This window comes from Struthio camelus, chromosome 2, assembly GCF_040807025.1.
Source record: "Struthio camelus isolate bStrCam1 chromosome 2, bStrCam1.hap1, whole genome shotgun sequence".
NCBI classification, from domain to species: Eukaryota; Metazoa; Chordata; class Aves; order Struthioniformes; family Struthionidae; genus Struthio; species Struthio camelus.
In genome coordinates this window covers 117,130,002-117,147,796 of record NC_090943.1, presented here as the reverse complement: position 1 = coordinate 117,147,796, position 17,795 = coordinate 117,130,002, and the positions used below count along the sequence as shown (strand labels likewise).

Sequence of the window (17,795 nt, the reverse complement as noted above, 5' to 3'; positions counted from 1 at the left end):
CTTTCATACTCACAAGATTATTGTAATCCATTTAACATTTTAGTAGACATTGATTACGTGAAGCTGTGCTTTAACGTTAATTCATCTTGTTCTCTCAGATGATTTCAGATTATCATTAGTGAAAGTTGTTCAACCATTGGATAGGATCTGCAGAACGCGGGATGTTTCCTTTGGGATTGGAAGTTCTGATTTGTGTTTAATTCTTTTTTCAATTTTTCAAAAGCTCCAAGTTGCTACATTATTTTTCTTTCGTTTTGGGTGCTGCTTTATTATTATGATCTTTATTTATTTATTTTCCTCCTGTCTAAACCACCTTTGAGGGATAAATATCAAACTTTGCCAAAAAAAATTTGTGATTGCAGCTTGCTTAGGAGAAAAAAAAAATTAAAATATTCCTAACGAAGCAGGTGATTCCCAGAAAATTGAAGACCAAAATATGGCTTTGCTGGTGTCCAGAAATTTTAGCCAAATAACTGTTAATTCAGCGAAGTGCTTCAAGTTTGAAATCCCTTAGAATGCATTTGTTTCTCAGGACTTGGGACTATTAACTTATTTTTAAATTACTTTTCTGGCCATTGAGGGCCTTTTACAGGTCTCTGTAGTATTAACTATCCTTGCTTATTTCAGTTTTGAAGATGGAGTTATAGTGAACCAAGAGGGAAAATGACAGATTTCTTAGACGCAGGATTTAGGAGCGGCCATTTGTCAGTAGCTAGTCAGCATTACGAAGACAAAATTTGGTATATAATTAACTTAGATTTTCTTGGATTTTTTTCGCTCCGCATTGTGAGAAACAGATGCTCAGAGTTTCTTTTGATATACTTGCAAAGGGAAGCTTAATTAGATAATCATTCATCTGCTATTTGTATAAAACCCCATAGATTTATCCGGTGCGTTCTTGTAATAGTGCTTTCTGTAAAGCGTTTGTTTAGTGTTCAGTTTTAGGATACTCGTACTGTAAATTTCAGTGCTTGATAAGTAGTTTAAAATCATAGTTAATCAAATCAGTTTCAAGTTTCACGTTTAAGCTGAGAGAGCCGATGTGCAGGCATAGGGTATTGTTCAGAGAGATCAGTGCTATCACAAGACTATGTGATTGGTGGAGGTAACCAAGTACATATTGCTAGCTTTGATTTTGAACTTCATATCTACTTCCTCTTTTCTTTTCAATTAAGGAAAATCCAGTAGATAACTATATACTTGAGGTTTTGGCTAAGCAATTTCATTAAAAAAGGAAGAGCCATGCGTTTTCCTTTCATTAGAGCTTTTGTTCAAAGTATTTTCTCAGGTTTCAGGATGTCACGTATTGAAGAGCAGGTGCTGAATTATTAAAGCTAACCTTCTTGGATGGTAGGAAGGGTTGTTCATGTATTTAGGGGTCATGTTAATTATCAGATTTGGAGATGGAAGGGAAGGCTTTTCCTCAGCCTCCAGTAGCAAGTAATTGGTGGGGTTTTAGTATTTTTTTTACTGGAGTGTGTTACTTAGGTTATAGGGCAGTACATTGCTTATTTGGTTCTCTGCCTTGGTCATTAGTGATAACCTTATTTTATCCTGTTCTGTATTTTATGGCCCACTGTCTGCCAGGTTATTAAAATCCTTTGGCCTAGCTGAAATGTTGAACTTAGTGTAAGGACATACAGGTGAAGATGAATGCTCTGAAACTAGACCAGTCCCCTCTAGCTCTAAGCTATAGGAAATTGTATGGGGGTGAAAAAATAGCTATAGTTAGAAATGCTTGCCCTTAGAAAAATAAGATAGGAGCAATATGAGTCTGATGTTTCTGGGAAGTGAAAGGGTCAGCTTTATGTATTAGTTTTATACTTTTGTTGAGAATGAATTGGATCATGGCCCATTTCACCGTCTTCATGAGACTCCTTTCTCTTGTGCTGCGTCATTAATCAGTTTGCATGCTTGACTTTTTGTAAGGTCATTCAGAAAACAGCAAGGTTTGCCAGAAAACAGGACTGAAATCCCAGAGGATATAGAGGGTAGGTCTGAGTTGCCAGGACATGGATAGCTGACTTTGCTCCTCCCACATTAAGTTTGAAGTGGTGGAGTGTATATTGCAGAAACACCCAAGTTTGCTGTATATGAGACATCTCAAGGTCAGATGCTGTGTAGCTTTTAGGCATGAAGTGGCATGATTACTGCTTCTGGTGGGATCATCATTCAGCTGTGTGAGTCTGAAATTGTTTGCTAGGGCTGTACTTTTGCTGCCTTTTACTGGGTGGTGTTCACTAATGATTTATTTCCGTAGTATCAATGAAGGAGAAGCTGCTAGTGCGTAAAATCAAACCTTGAGAAAACTACAGCTCTGTCTTAGTGATGTCATTAATTCATACAATCCAGTGAGAAGATGGTAGGTTTCTAAGAGAGATATGAAAATTAACCTCTTCATGCTTAAGTTGACTGCATACTTGGTCTATCTTGACAAAACCTTATTAGGGGAATGTTTTAAAGAAAGCTTTGAGAAGTTTAATGGCATCTAGAAAGACAGATGTAGGTGGAAGAGCTGGAATGCTCTTTGTAATCTTTCTGATATCACTTATCTTGAAAAATACCCAGGACTTCTTTCTCCGCTTGGAATGACTCTGCCTATAGAAGGCACTCATAGCAGATAGGAGATAGTTAGAGCACAGGGGAGGAGAATTTCCATGAGATGCACAGAGCGTTTTAGATTTGAGGAGCTGGGGGGATGGAAGGTGGAAGATCTGAGAAGTTACAGATAATACTAGCCTTTAGAGGATAATTTTGTTAGTGATTAATACGGAACTTATGAAACAGGTGGTGACTCTGCAAAGCTTTGAGTGATTGCTTTTAGGTTTTACTATACAGACAGCTTCACCAATTCTCAAACTGCAAAAAATGCCTTGCCCTATCATGTCTTGCATCTACATGAAAAGGCTCTGTTTGTTTCAGAAGTTAAATTCTGGAAATATGGGGGCAGTGTCAAAAAGACATTCCCTGTTGACATTAAAAGGAAGAATAGCCAGGCTCCGTGTGTAACGTGATAATCAAACTGAGTGTATGTGAAGGTTAGTCTGTGGTGCCAAACTTATCAAAAAAACCTCTTCCATCAGTCTTCCTCCTTTTCTTCTTTGTCTGCCTTGTGCTGTCTCATCAAAGACGCAAACTCCCAGCTTTCAGCAGTTTTCTGTTGGCCTATCTTCAGCTTTATGTGAAGTCACAGTTATCTTCTCTTTATCTCCTAATTCAGAGTTAAACTTAATTATGCAAAGGGTATCCATTTCCAAAATACTGTTTCAACAGATAGGCCAGATCATCTCTGGTAGCCAGCAGCTTGTTCTTCAGTTTCATTACACTCATGTGAAATCTCTTCAGCATGACTAGGAAGACCAAAGCTCTCTGTCTGCACAAAATTTCTGGAGTGACTGCTAGGTTCGGTGTGAGCCCCATTAGTTGTATGTTGTCCATAATCTCTTTAAAAGGTGATATAAAGACTGGTCTAAAGAATGGCCAATCAGTAGGAAGAAAGGTGCATTTTAATGGAACTTTAGTTTTAATGAAATGCTCAGAATTAAGTGCCTGAAGCGTTAGGGGGAAGCAAAGAAAATGTAGACGTGATGGACCTTTTACGATCTTCCCCCTTAGGCCTATGCATACTAAATAGGTGAAAAGTTCTCTTGGTCAAATAAAATCTCAGGTGGACGGGTGTAACAGTAATTTTGTGGTTGCATATTCAAGCATACTCAAAAATGAGAGGTGAACTCAGAAGGCATTTATCTCTCACTGAATATAAGAACATCCAGTTAGGGAAAGGAGAGATTTTGTACTTAAGGAAAATGGATTGTTGCTTTAAATATCTGGCTGTAAGACCACCCACTATTCATTCTGTCTGATCATATGTGATCTTTTATAAACTTCAGTGTTATTAGGCCTCATAGTGCTCTTTCAGGAGAAGTGTTTGTGCTACTACTTTTTTAGATCTGAACCCAGGGGCTAAATGACAAAACTCTAGCGTAGCAGCGTCATCTTGGTTTTCTAGTGTAGCAGTGTCACCTAGGAATGCAAGAGCTATGAGTATTTGCATATTCTAAAATACGTACAACTGATATCCTGTATACTTCATATACTGTGCTTACCCTGTGGTGCTAGTTATGTGCTAGTTTAAGTTCAGTACATGTGCAATTACCCTGGAACTAAAATGCTTTTGCTGGACTGGGCTTTATATATTTATAGGGCCGGTTAGCTCAGTTGGTTAGAGCGTGGTGCTAATAACGCCAAGGTCACGGGTTCGATCCCTGTACGGGCCAAAAATTTTGAGGAAAAGCTTCTTTACTGTGAGGGTGACAGAGCACTGGAGCAGGTTGCCCAGAGAGGTAGTGGAGTCTCCTTCGCTGGAGATAGTCAAAACCCGTCTGGATGTGATCCTGGGAAATACGCTCTAGAGGACCCAGGTGGAGCAGGGAGGTGGGACGAGATGATGTCCAGAGGTCCCTTCCAACCTCAACCATTCTGTGATTCTGTAATCTATCCTATATATTATATAAACTCTATATGTGTTTTATTTATTTATTTTACACTATATTTTTATTATATTTTATATTATTATATCAGGGCTTTTGCTGGAAGAGCTACATCAACAAAACTTTCATGTATGTCTTCCCCAACATCGTGCAAGAAGCATGTCGCAGGGTGCGACGTTGAGCAGGAGATTCCTGAGTCCCCATGCAGCACCCGTTCTTGTGTTTCTTCTCTGTAGTGGTTGGTAAATCAGGAACAAGTGAGAAATTATGTGGATTATGATGAAATAAAAGCGTGTTTTATCCCTGCAGATGAGTTCTGGAAGCTTGCTTATATGTTTAGTCAACTAAAGATTCTCTGCATGCTTGAGATCCTGCGCATCCCTGATCTCTCTCTGAGACCTAAATTTAAATCCAGCACTCGAGGATATCAGGCAGATTTGTACACTTGCTGGTGGATTGTGGTTCCATAAAACAATGAAAAGATTATGCTTATCTATGTTTATTCCATCTGTAACAGATGTAATATTCATAATTTTTTTTTACTTAAGTCACTCAGCTGTAATGCAGTGCAAATTAACCAAAGTTAGGAATATTCTTCATTTTAGCATTTCAGAGCACGTCAGGCAGGAGAACACATCTAAGTGATTATCACTCGTAGAGGGTATAGAGATAGGTGCTTTCTTTTTTGGCATAGATTTGGCGAACTTTTGGGGATTTTCAGTGCGATGAAATAATGTTGCAGCATGTTCTTTCCACCCAGGCAGGCTTGCTGGCATGTTGGCTGAAGCACTCCTTTTGCAGTTTTCTTTATCTTTTGCAATACAGCATTTGAATGCGTGATATTATGTGGTGAGAGGTTATTGTTTAGGCTCACTGTTAACGCTATGGAAAATTCCCTCAACTGTGGCAAATTTTTTGGTAGCTTTAACGTTAGCACAGTTGTTGTCTCTTTTAGCCTCCTGTGCCATTTGGCACCTCCTGCCTTCCAGGAGGCCTGTTGGGAAAGGGAGCGAGAGGAGGGATAATACAGTTATTTCCAGCACACTGATGGTCTGTCCCAGGTTAAGTCTGCTCGACAGAGAGAGTAATCCCACATGTACTTTAAATCGCTAACATTCTCCCATTTGTTTGTAATTGAAAAGTCTGAGCTGTTGTACTTCTTGCTCAGATAGGTTAGTGGGTTTAGCTGAATTTGCTCATTTTTTAAGGCAGAGTATGGATGTATTTTGATCACTAAAGAATTAGCTGCAAGTTTCTGTTTTGAAGCACGTATAGAGGGGAATATGGTCAACAAATGCACAAAAGCTTTCTCTGCTATTATTGTATGTATTGATTAGACAGATCTTAGACATTAGCACACATATGGTACATTATATTGCATAAACCATATATTATATTATATAAACCATTTAATTACTGGCCTGAATTTCCATGCAGTTCTGTTGATGAATGCCGTATTTCATCTGCAGCAAGACAAAATGAGAGATCCAGACATACAGGACACTAACGTGTAACTCTGTATTACTAGAAAGCTTTCCTGGACTTAGCATTTTCTTAAGAGGATTTGGAAGTGAAAATTTATTTTGAATATATTTTGGAAGAATAATTATATAATTTATATACATTTCCAATGTGCGTATGCTTGCTCTGCTGAGAACATGGGTATGTTACTGTCCGCTTCTTATAATGGGATTGCGTATATATTTAGCGAATGCTTTAAAATAATCCTTTTTTATTATTTTTCAGTATGATAGTATTTCCTTTTAAATGAACAACATGTGTGTCTAACATGTATTTTTCAAGAGTCAACAATTTATGTGAAAGCTATCATGGTGTAATAGCATTGTATGAAAAGCTGCTTTTCTTCATAAACCCTTATATTTAATCCCTCAGAGCGGCAAGCAACATGCTGGCCAGGGAATTAACTTCAGATTGAAGATAAAGAAGAGGCAAAGTTAATGATAACTACAGAAAGCTGAAAGATGTAATGTAATTCAAGTAGGAGCCTAACAGTTTGCAAAACATGTTGCAATATTTGCTTTACGAAGAGTAGCTACTGCAAAAATAAATGTATTTTGTATGCCTACAGAAAACCACATTTTATGGTGAATGTGTTCTTAAACTGATACTCTTGTGAACATACAGGAAATAAGTTTAGGGAGTTATGTTTGGAATGATACTGGCTAGCTATTTGACGTTAGAATATAAAGCTGATAATGCAGTGTAATACAGAATTAATTACAATGGTCAGACTTAAAGTTTCTGTTTCGCAGTATGAGGTACTTAAATAAAAGGAGAACCAGGAATTCACAGGGGTCTTGACTGCTGCAGAAAACACTTGAAAAGTTGAATTTCTTCCTAAAATAGTTTAATTTCATCTGATTGGGGTAGTATACTGTATGTATCTGTAAGTCAAGATGTGAAAGAGCTGGTCAGTTCTAAAAGAGACATTTCTTTAAAAAAGCTTTGTCATAGTCTGTGTTGCAGGCAAATCCTAGATCCTAAACTATTGTTGGCCTGTATGTTGCCTCTCCGTAATTCAGAGGAGGAGTGCTTCTGTAAGAAAACAAACCAACTTCCCGACAAATTCTTGTGCATGTTCAGCTGATTTAACCAGCATAGAAGAGTGAGAGTTATTTTGTTCAAGCTGTATTGTGGGAATCCAGAGCTGAGTATCTCAGGCCTACTTTGCTGACCAAAATATATGCTAATAAAACATTAATAATGAAGAGTGCTGTGTCGGCCCCTTCCTTCTCAGGCCTTCCCTCTTCCTCTGTCTCTGCTTTAGTCAGTGGTCAACACTGCTTCCTGCATGACCTGAACTTTTCAGATTTTTTCCTTACTTTTTGTAGAGGAGGGTCTAGTCTGAATTAGTAGAGATAAAAGGAGAAATAATCATGATGCAGTGAAACTAAAAGCTGTGGAGGAGAGTCGGAGGAGGCGAGATCACACCTCTGGGCCAGCTCAGCTCTTATGTCTGTCTTAGGCTTCCAGCCTGAGGTCTGGGAAGGTTCAGGAGTGTATCCAGCCGTTCACATTGGGGTGTTTGCCTCCGCCTTCACTTGCAGTGTGTATCTGTGCTGCAGGAGACTGCTTTGATACTGAATGTGCACACCTTTGTTGTTATTTGTAGATACAGTCCTTGCTTGTGTGGTAGTGCCCTATGCCCACTCCTCTGTGTGCCTTTGAGGGTAGGTGGGATTGAGTCCTGCAGGCTCGTGGCAATACTGGGGTCCTAATGTGAGGCTCCTAGCTGCACACTGCAGTCCTTCCTTAAAACTGATGGAGCAGGTTCTTTAAAAGTGGCTGCTGAGTTGGGCCTGTGCCGTGTTGCAGGACCTGCTATCAATCACTCGTGAGAGCTGCTGGGCACAGAAGAACTTGGTTCACCATCTTTTTCTGCCTTTACTCTTAAAGCATACTGGAGCAAATACATATATACGAGTTACCTTTTTAAAAAATAAGTAGAGAGTAACTGTGTTCAGCTTGCATGGGTACAGTATTGCCTGTATCAAAATAAAACAGTTTTATCTGGAAGATGTGCACAAAACCCAAGAGAACAGTAAAATGATTATGTAAATACATAAAAATATTCAAGCAACGCAGCTATCAAGATAATATCACAAGCAGAAAGAAAAGACATTTTCATCAGATCTCCAAAATAATAATTCTTTACATCACATCATACCAAGAGTACAGGAACTTAACCTTGAAAGTACTATTTATTTTATTGAAAATAGAAAACAGCTTGTTACATTGACATCGTTTATACTGGGAATCTGCATACCATATTTTAGTAGAAAATGCACCATAAATTAATACTGCATCTTAAAATACACATTAGAAGTTAATCTAAAAGTTACATCATTTAATCAGCATCATTTCAAATGTCTTTTGTCAATGAAGCCAATAACAGTGTTGGACGTTAAGTAGAGCAATTTATTAAAACAAATGGCTATGATCAATTCCAAGCTTTCCCAAACCCAGCCCATATATTAAAGCAGGAATAAGCACTGCATAAGGGAACACTTTAATGACGGAATCCTCTTATCTCTGAAACCAAGTAATAAAAATAGTTATTATTGTCTGGATGCATCTGGCTGAGCCTAGGTATTAAGTACCACAAATAGGAATCTTCCTTTGTAAGGAGTAACCGACTTGTTCAGTGCCGTATGGCTGGGAGGGGAAGCTGCAGCTTTGTTTTGTGCAGACCTTCATACGCAGTTCAAAAGGTAAAGGCAGTACTGTTACTTGTGAAGAATTTGTGAATATTTCTTTTATAAACTTTTTAATGCTGGCTTATTCAAGGCTTACACCAAAATAGTTCTGATTATCTTACCTGGGAACGGAAGATGGTCTGTGTTACAGCAAATTCAAAATGTTTTTCCTGGGGAACAGATGGAAGCATAGTTTTGTTGAATACTGTGTAAGAACATACAGGTGTGAGTACCCTTGTGTGAGTTCACAATGTACTGTCTTGATCCTTTGAAAAAACTTACTTGTGAAATGTTTCCGGGTCTGCCATAGCTGCCTGATTTTTTTCTGATGGATTTTGGAACGATGAGTATTGGCTTCTCCTGGGAGAGTCCTCTTCAGCTGAGAAGTTTAAGCTAGTTTTAAGCAATTTTAATAGGAGTTGCTAATCAAACATTTTTTAACAGAATCTTTCGGCTTTAGAAGTTGGTGTCTCACATAGCACCCAGTCTGTTTGCCTTCAGAGGCAGGGTAGATTTTTTTTTTTCCACTCATTATTTCAGCCTTTACAGCCTAATTAAGCAGTGTATTCTAATGCAAGCATTTTGTTATATGGCCAGCCCAGTTACATAGTGAGGCTCTTCAGAGCTAATGAAGCATATATTTAAATCACTTTGTTGAATTTGGGCCTGTGTTAATAATGTGGAAGGCTCAACCCAAAGAATAGAGAGGCCAAGAGAGAGCTCTTCAGCTGGAGGTTGTCCTCTTCTTGGAGGAGGCGCAAAAAATAATACTGTAGAACTATTTAAAATGCCTTTATCTGCTTTGCATAATAAAATAAAGCAGTGTATTTTGTTGCTTTCCACTAAGTGTAGTCATTACTGTCTTCTCTTCATCTGGCTCATCTTTTCTGCCCGTGTAGTCGACAGGTAAGATTTAACGTTTCTATGTTACGTGTTGTGAATATTTCAAAATACAGGTCAATGGCCTAGTCTATGGGGAGAAAAAGCTCTATCTGTGATGTGTTTCTTCTTCTGAGCGATTCAATTTATACCTCTCCACAGTGTACTTTGACGAGTGGTGGTGAGGGTTAGCGTTGACAAAGGGGAAAAAAGAGACTTGGAGAAGTCCTTACCAGGGCTGACCTTTGCTTTCTACCTTGTGTGGAAAAAGCTAACCCCTTCTCGAAGTTCAGACTTCAGCTCCTGCAGACTGTAATCTCCCACATCAGCTCTTTTCTACTGACTAGTTCTAGGCCATCAGACAGATTTTCCTACGTGAAAAAAGCAACCACAGGAGTTAAGTGAACTTGGGCTTAAATATGCAGCGTTACTTTTGTATTTCTGAGCTTGACGATTCTCTATGGAAAGCCAAATATGACAATGGTATCTTAAAATCTACAGTGTGTCTGTAGCATCTACCTAAGTGAGCTTCTCGAATCATCAGAAGCATTTAATGCATCTCTTCTAACGTCTCTCCTTCCAAAATACGTTGTTCATATTTTGCTGAAACTGTTCCATTCCAAGTCTTTGAGCTTTTCTTGATCCTTTCTTTTGTATCCATTCATCCTACCAGGAAAAAAAAAAAACCAACCCACCAAGTTAATATAAGCACAACCTAGGCTAAATAAAATGGCTTCAGGACATGTAATCTACCATGCTACCATGAGTAACAGAATCAACACTGATGCACTTCTTTCGACGTACTGGTTCTTGTTAACCGAGTCCATATGATTAGCAAACTGAGATTTTCATAATTACGGGTAATGGTCCTCTGACGACTTTACACCAAACCTGAAAATACTTGGAGAATGTAAAAAACCATTAACTGCTTTGAGTGACCTTGGGTTCACAGAAGTGCTTCTCAGGATTGGTTTACTTATTGCCATGGGGTTGGGCAGCGATATGTGTGAACAGTTTTGTGTCCGAATATTTCTGTATACCATGATTGTCTACATTTATGTAAATGCAGTGTTCAGTGGTAGGATACCTCTTTTTCTTCAGTCGTTATTGCTGTTACGAAGGCTTTTCAGTGGTTTTTAGTTAGGTATAAAGTTGCAGAATAGCAAGTCTCTGTGAACAGCCATAATACTGTTGGAGGAACAGCCTATTTCCTGTGTTTCTTGTAGCCTTTGGGGGAAGGTCTTTCATTTCTGGTATGCTGAAGCTTTTGTTTTACATGATGAGAATGGTGGAGTTGCATGTTAGAGTAATTATGAGTGTCTTCCTGGCTTTCAATTAATAAGATTTCCTGTTAGCTGTCACTTAAGTTCATACCGATCTGAATGACTTTAGCTTAATCTTAGTCCCATAGAAGTCACTAGTTAAAATGACTTTTATATTATTTTAAATTATTTGAAAGAAAACTATTTTGTGCGGATGGATAGGTTCTGAAAGTTACTTCTGAGGGATGAGGTTTAATGTGGCTAGGTAGTCATAGTAGATCTGGTAACCTAATTAGTATTTTTGTAAAGTTTATGGGAAAGCTATTATCATTAAGAAATTGTCATCGTTATTTAATACTTTAACTGAAATAAATTAATGTTGGCAGGAATAATTGACATGACACCTAACAAGGCTTAGGACCATAAGAAATATTGCTTATTTTTGATATAAAATTTGTTCCTCCATAAATTTCTTTCCATGTCTCCCATACAACATTGACAGCACTATTAATATTTGAAATTTCAAGTGTCAGCAATAGTTGTGTACTGATTTAATTACTTTTATGGTTAGTGTTGACATTTAATGTGAGAATTTAAATACCCCTAGAGAGTATAATCTGCTCATTTCTTCTTGAGCAGTTTTACTTTTCAGTGTAGAAACTGCACACGTTTTAACATGCACCTTCTAGGAGTTGCATTCTGTAAGATCACATCTGCAGAAATGAAGTTTTGTGGATGCGAATTATTTAACCACATTTTTGCATAAGCACTTTTAAGTATTCAGTCCAATTGATTTAGTAAAATCGTAGGCACAATGAGTTTTGCATCTTGATTCCTCCCCCCACCAGTTTAGAAATCTCATACCTTCTTGGCAACAGACCTATCATATAGTTGAGTTTTGATTCTTCAAGAAAGGAGTTATATTCACGTACAGACCTTCATGATGTGATATGCATTATTAAGATACATGATACACAGTATATGCTGTACAGTACTAATTACATGAATTGATATACAGTGTTAACGTGATAGCACTGGTAATTTTGCATTTCATATAGTGATACATATGTATATGAAATTTGAAAGAGCAGCTTTATTAAGCAGAACAGTAAAACATACTGTGTAACTGGTAGTTTTCTCGTAGAATATTGTATTCCCTATTTAACCTGTTTATGCTGATCATGCTATTGCTGTATATTCATTTCAGCAGTTTTTCATTCAGTGCCCATGGATGTGGCTGAAACTCTATAGTTTTTATATCTTAAGATGATCCATAGAAATACAAACAAGGAATTGTAGCAGCAGTATTTCATTACTAAAGCTGAGAGGTGTCAGGTGTAATTATTGAGACTAACATCTGGAGCTGTTTATTGAAAGGAAGCTTGCCAGGATTGTTAGCATATACCAGGCAGCATTTTCCATGTATATGAAGCTTTGTAAGTAGAGCAAGTTAGGTGACTATTGCAAGTAAAAGGCATAAAATACGACAAAGGTAGCTTATGAATGCACCTACTGCAAAGATGTGTTTGAGTAAACTACTCAAAGAAGTTGTATCGGAGCTTTCCAAGATAATGAGTACTGTCTGTCTACAGAAGATAGATTTTGGTGAAATCTTTGGGTTACAAATGTATTTGAGCTTTCAGGTAAAGTAACTTTTCAAGGTTTCAACCTACCACTGCTTCCGCTGGGCTCTTTTATGTATTCCCATAGTGAAAACAGTGCTAGTACATATTCTTTATAGTCTTGGGTTAAATGTAATATGAGACTCTGCAGCAGAGAAAGCAGATCCAAGTCAGTGCAAAGCTGCAGAATTAGCAGTTGGATTTTGTGGTCTTTTATCAGGTTGCTCTTGGGCTCCGTTAATATTCCTATAGAAGACAATCTTGATGTACCCAGGGTCTTGCTACCGTTTGGAAAAATGTGACTTGTTCCTAAGTTCTAGCCTACGCCTTTCGTGTACACTTTTCCATAGTTTCCCTCTAGCAGAAGAATGAGGGCCAAGGAAATACCTGTGAATTTTTTGATAATTTTCACTGAAATCAAAGCCTGTCATTTATTTTTGACAAACGTAGGGTGGCTACTGCATGGCTACTTTGCAATGTCTTCCTAACAGTTGTATTAGGATAATAGGTTAGAAGTTACAGAGTACTGGAAAGGATAACATTGATATTTTAAATAGTACTTCCAAGTTCTGTCAATATTAGTTGGAAAGTTTATATTTTATCCTGTTTTGTTATACATTTCACTACTGTTGTTAAGCGCATGTTTACAGATCTACCCTTAGCAAGGATTTAGATTCATGCTTAATTGTTAAAAACAAATCAATCCCCAAGGAGATGTCATGTATTTCATTACACAGGAGAAGAACAGGGGTGTTGCTTTAACTACTTAAATAATTTCTTCAAATACTAGCCATACCCTTAAAATACTCAGTGAACATCAGTATGTCTTTTAGAAAATGTTCACTGAAGAATCACAGAATCTGAAAAATGAGGATTTTCTTATTTTTACAGTTTAAAGAAATCAGGTAATTCTCAGTGAAGTTTTAATTGCAAGATACACAGCTGCATTAAAAGAAAGTATGTATTGTTAATAGCTCATTAATTCAATACCTATATGTCTGTTTAACTACAGTGACAGTCAGTGCAACTGCAGTGGGTAGGATACAAGCAGCGTTTGTAAACAATCACAGTAACTCCAAATAACTTTGAGGATTTCTCCCTTGAGGTGGCACTTGTATATTGTCAATTTTGGAATTTTCTCTTAGGGATGTACCAAAACCTGATAACTTGAGATGTATGAGAAAACTCCGTTTTTTTAAAATAAGTTTGCTCAAATGATGAGTTGCGTATAGTTTCATCAGTATGTGAAAATAAGAGGCCACAGTGCATTTAATCTTGGTCAACAGTAGACTTTGTGAGGCTTATGCATAATGTATATGGATTATGTACATGTATTAACAATAGTCACTTCTTTATTTTAGAAGCAATAAATAGTGTAATTCATTACACTGATAGGTCCATTTTTCATTTAGGTCTGACTTTTCATTGGAGGAAATGCTGAAAAGACACTACTTGACAAAAATGCAATATATAATGTGCCAGTTCAGAATTAAAACCTCTGTTTAATGAAACTATGTCAGTGCAACAGATTTATGTTGCAAACAAATCTTCCTTGTGCATTTGAAGATCAAGTTAAGCACTTATTTTCTTATTTTCTCAACTATTACTCGTTTGGCTTTGCTTGAAAGAAAATAAGGAGCGTATTTATTCCAGAAGCTAAAACACAATGTAAATACAAACTATTACTTAAACTTCCAAACAGAATGATGATGATGATGATTTAAAAAAAAAAAAAAACCTCTTCAATAGCCTTCATGTAATCCTTTAATCCTGTAAGCTTTTATCCGAGGCTTTGTGTATATTACCAGAGCAACTTTCTTTCATTACAGAATCATCAAAGAATGGATTTCTGATGTTCTGTAGTGCCCAGGGAGCATTAAGATTGTTTTTTAAAAGCAAATCCTTTCTGTCACTGCTTTGTCTTTTGTAAGTAACAAATTATTTTCCTCCTACTGCTCACAATTTATTTGAAAGACTAAGTATGACCCTTTGAAGGTGTAGTTATAAAAATCTTGCAATTTATTGTTTTCCCAAAAACTTTTAGTGGGGAATAACTTTAAAGTTGTTAAGGAATGTCATATAACTCACTTTATTAATTTATGGTCTAAGATTTTTTTTTCTAGTGTATAACAAGTTGACCTTTAGCAAATTGCCAAGACAGAAGGAATAAATGACATTGTTACAATGGAAAAGATACATAAAGTGGGTGTTGTATTTTTAGTTTTGGAGTCTGGTCATGTTCATTCTAAACTTTAAGGTAGTGACTGAGGTGCAATTAATTTTCTAAGGATTGCAAGTTTGCTAGAAAGCTTGATTTCTGGTTTAGTAAAAATGACTCTATTTGAAAAATCTAATGGCTCTATTAGAAAAAAACCTAACGCTCGTGTCAGCATTTTGGTTTTTTTCCAAGACAAATCTTCAGGCTGTTCAAACAGATAGTTATTTTAAATAGAATGTATAGATTATTTTTGTATTAATTAGCTTGAAGCTAGCAATAATATCCGGTTGTTGTCACTGGATAAGCTGGGAAGCTCTATGTTTATTTGATGCTTTATAAACACAAAGAGTTTAGGCCTTGTATATGTTGTCTCAGAAGAGTCTTGGTAGAGGTGAAGTCCAGCATTTTGTTAAACATCCGATCAGGTTTTGTATGGAAACCTATGTATCTTATAGTTATCTCCAGAGATTGCCATTACTGGGGAAATGTCTCTGTATAGAAAGCATTGCAAATGTCTCTTCCTTGATTGTTCTTGATATGTCGTCCATTGACAGTAGACATAAGGCATTGAGGAAAATCACCTTCCAGGTATTAATCTTTTGAAAGATGGACTGTTTAACTACCTCTGTTATTAACATATCCAGAAGTTCTGCACCTATCTAAATCTTATACATTTATATCTATTTTTATGGAAAAGATTATATGCTTGTAGCTGACCTAAAAGGAAAGGAAGTATAACTTTCCAGGCCTTTTTTTTTTTTTTTTTTTTTTTTGGCCAAGACTGCCACAACTGGCAGTAAGAAACAAATCAGCTGGCATTTGTGAAACAGATTAGCTTCCAAAAGTTCTTTATATTAAATTAACCTGTTCTGCAAGACTACAAATTATGATCAGGCCTCTTTTGAATGATTTACTGTAGATTACATCTTTAAGAGACTAATTTATTTGCTGAAAACATCTTATATTATTGAGTTACAGTGTTCTTTCCATCATCTAATTGAAGATTGCAGCGTAGTGTTAGTCACTGCAAGGATTTAGCCTATAAATTATTTCAGTGAAGTGTAACTAGTATTGAGATGGGCCTAGATTGTCCAAAAGGGGATTAAATAATTGTCACCTTTCTTGCTTTCAAGAGGAAGGGAAGATGTCACGTTCGATATACATACAAAGGAAGAACAATTTTGAAAGTCTTCCTGAAATCCATATTTTACAGTTAGTTGCAGAGAGTATGTTAATATTAGCGTTAGTTCAAGTTTAATATGACTGAATGTTTAGTTGATTTTGGTGCGTTTTGGTCATTGTATATGTAAAATGTTCCTGCTGCTTTTTATTCCATTTGTATCCTTTTCTCCCAAAAGCTCTATTTCAAAGATGTTTAAAATAAACTTATTTAGAACTATACATTGGGAAGTTGGAAAGAAATAATAATAAAAATTAGTTCTAGTTATTTTTAATATTCATTATGACTTAATGCTTCTTCAGTCTTCGTGGTAAGTTTTACAATTTCCTATATTTCTCTCACAAGTGTACAAGACCTTATCAGCTCTTGCACTATTGTTCTAACAATTTCTGAATAATTGATTTGCATACTGGCTCTGTTGATCTCCCTTTTTAAATTCATAATTTCTCTGCTAAGAAAGAAAGTATATGAAGACTTCTTTTTGTCATTATTATTAAAGCAGATGTTGGTGTTTGAGTATTGGTGTCTGAGCTATAGCAAGAGTTCTGTTCTTTAGCTGTCTTGAAGTAACTAAAGATCATTGCTAGTGGAAAAAAGTTATTCTCAATATAAAGATTGACAGTATTGATCAGTGCCCTGTGTTGAACCTCAGATGCTGTCACAGAGCTCCTTGGAATCCAATCCGTCACTTAATTATATTGAAAGTTAAGTTGTTTTTAACAAACTACTGCCCTTCCCCTTCTCCCTACAAGCCACTGCTCTTGTAAATCAAGTAGTGAATATACCCACAAAACCTTCTAACCCCAATGGTATGATGCATTATAAGGAGTATGTTTTTAACAAGAGAACTCATAAATACTTAATGTCCCTTAAGCATTTTCTATTTTCCTTTTATAATGGTCGAAGGGAACTTTGACCAGCATTAGCGTCTCAGCAAAGAGTGCTTTTTCCAAAACTGTGTAGTCCAGTAAAGCAGGATTATTGAGCCTGCTTTTATACTTTTATTTCCTGTATTAGAATACTTTGTAGACTAGTAAGTGCCTGAGAAAACCCAGAAATTTACAGAACTGTGAGAAGTTGTGGGGTAATAACAGATGATGAAAAGGTCAAGAGAAAGGAATGGGAGAAAATGTCTCGTTATCTGAATTCCCCTACTGGAGACCAATACAAAAAGGGGGAAATAACACCGTTTAATCCTTGTCTTGACTGTGACCTACTGAAGCCAGACAGAGCAAGGAGTGAGTAAGTTTTGCCAACAAAAGGCAAGATGCGATGATCTTTCTGGCTTTCAGGGCCTGACATATCAGGTGTTTTGGGTCCAAATCCAGTAAACAAAGTTAAAAGAGCTGAGAGGCTGCACCACTAAGCTTTTTGCGGGGTATTGTAGTGAAATCCTGGATTCATAATGGGTCTTCCCCATTCATAACATGGTCTTCCTAATACGTTTGAGAAAACTAGGCATTCCTCATGGGTCTTAGAGAAAGCCAGACATTTCAGAACAGTTGACAGGAGTAGGCAGACAGCCTCGCTGGCTCACTTTGCCAAATGTACCAACAGGGAAACACTGAAGACAAACGAATCTCCAAAAGCTCTCTGTAGATCTTTTGGCGCATGCATCATCCTCACATCCTCACAGTCCAGAACTTGCTCTTTATTGCAATGGCCTACTGCCTTTTTTTTTTTTTTTTCCTGGTGGGAGTTTTTCTCCTGTCTCTTACTATATATAGTAGCTTGAAGGTTTTCGCTTTCTGGATAACTACTGTCATCATAAGATTGTAGTGTCATGAGCAATCTGACTGTCTCCTCTTCTTTGGCCTGTCGAGTCTTGTCTCCTTTTCTGTACAGTACTGTATTTTAACAAGACCATTGGAGAGTGTCTTTCTTCAAGAGAATTTAGGGCTTACATGGGCCAGTAAACTGAGGTCTG

General features: G+C 37.0%; 1 protein-coding gene and 1 non-coding gene across 15 annotated transcripts in view; both read left to right on the top strand.

The window, feature by feature from the left end:
• The window catches only part of PTPRM (protein tyrosine phosphatase receptor type M), a 488,712-nt gene that overhangs the window by 72,160 nt on the left and 398,757 nt on the right, over nt 1-17,795 (top strand). The window lies entirely within an intron of this gene.
• On the top strand, nt 4,204-4,277 carry TRNAI-AAU (transfer RNA isoleucine (anticodon AAU)). The gene has a single exon. It is a non-coding gene; the product is annotated as a tRNA-Ile (tRNA).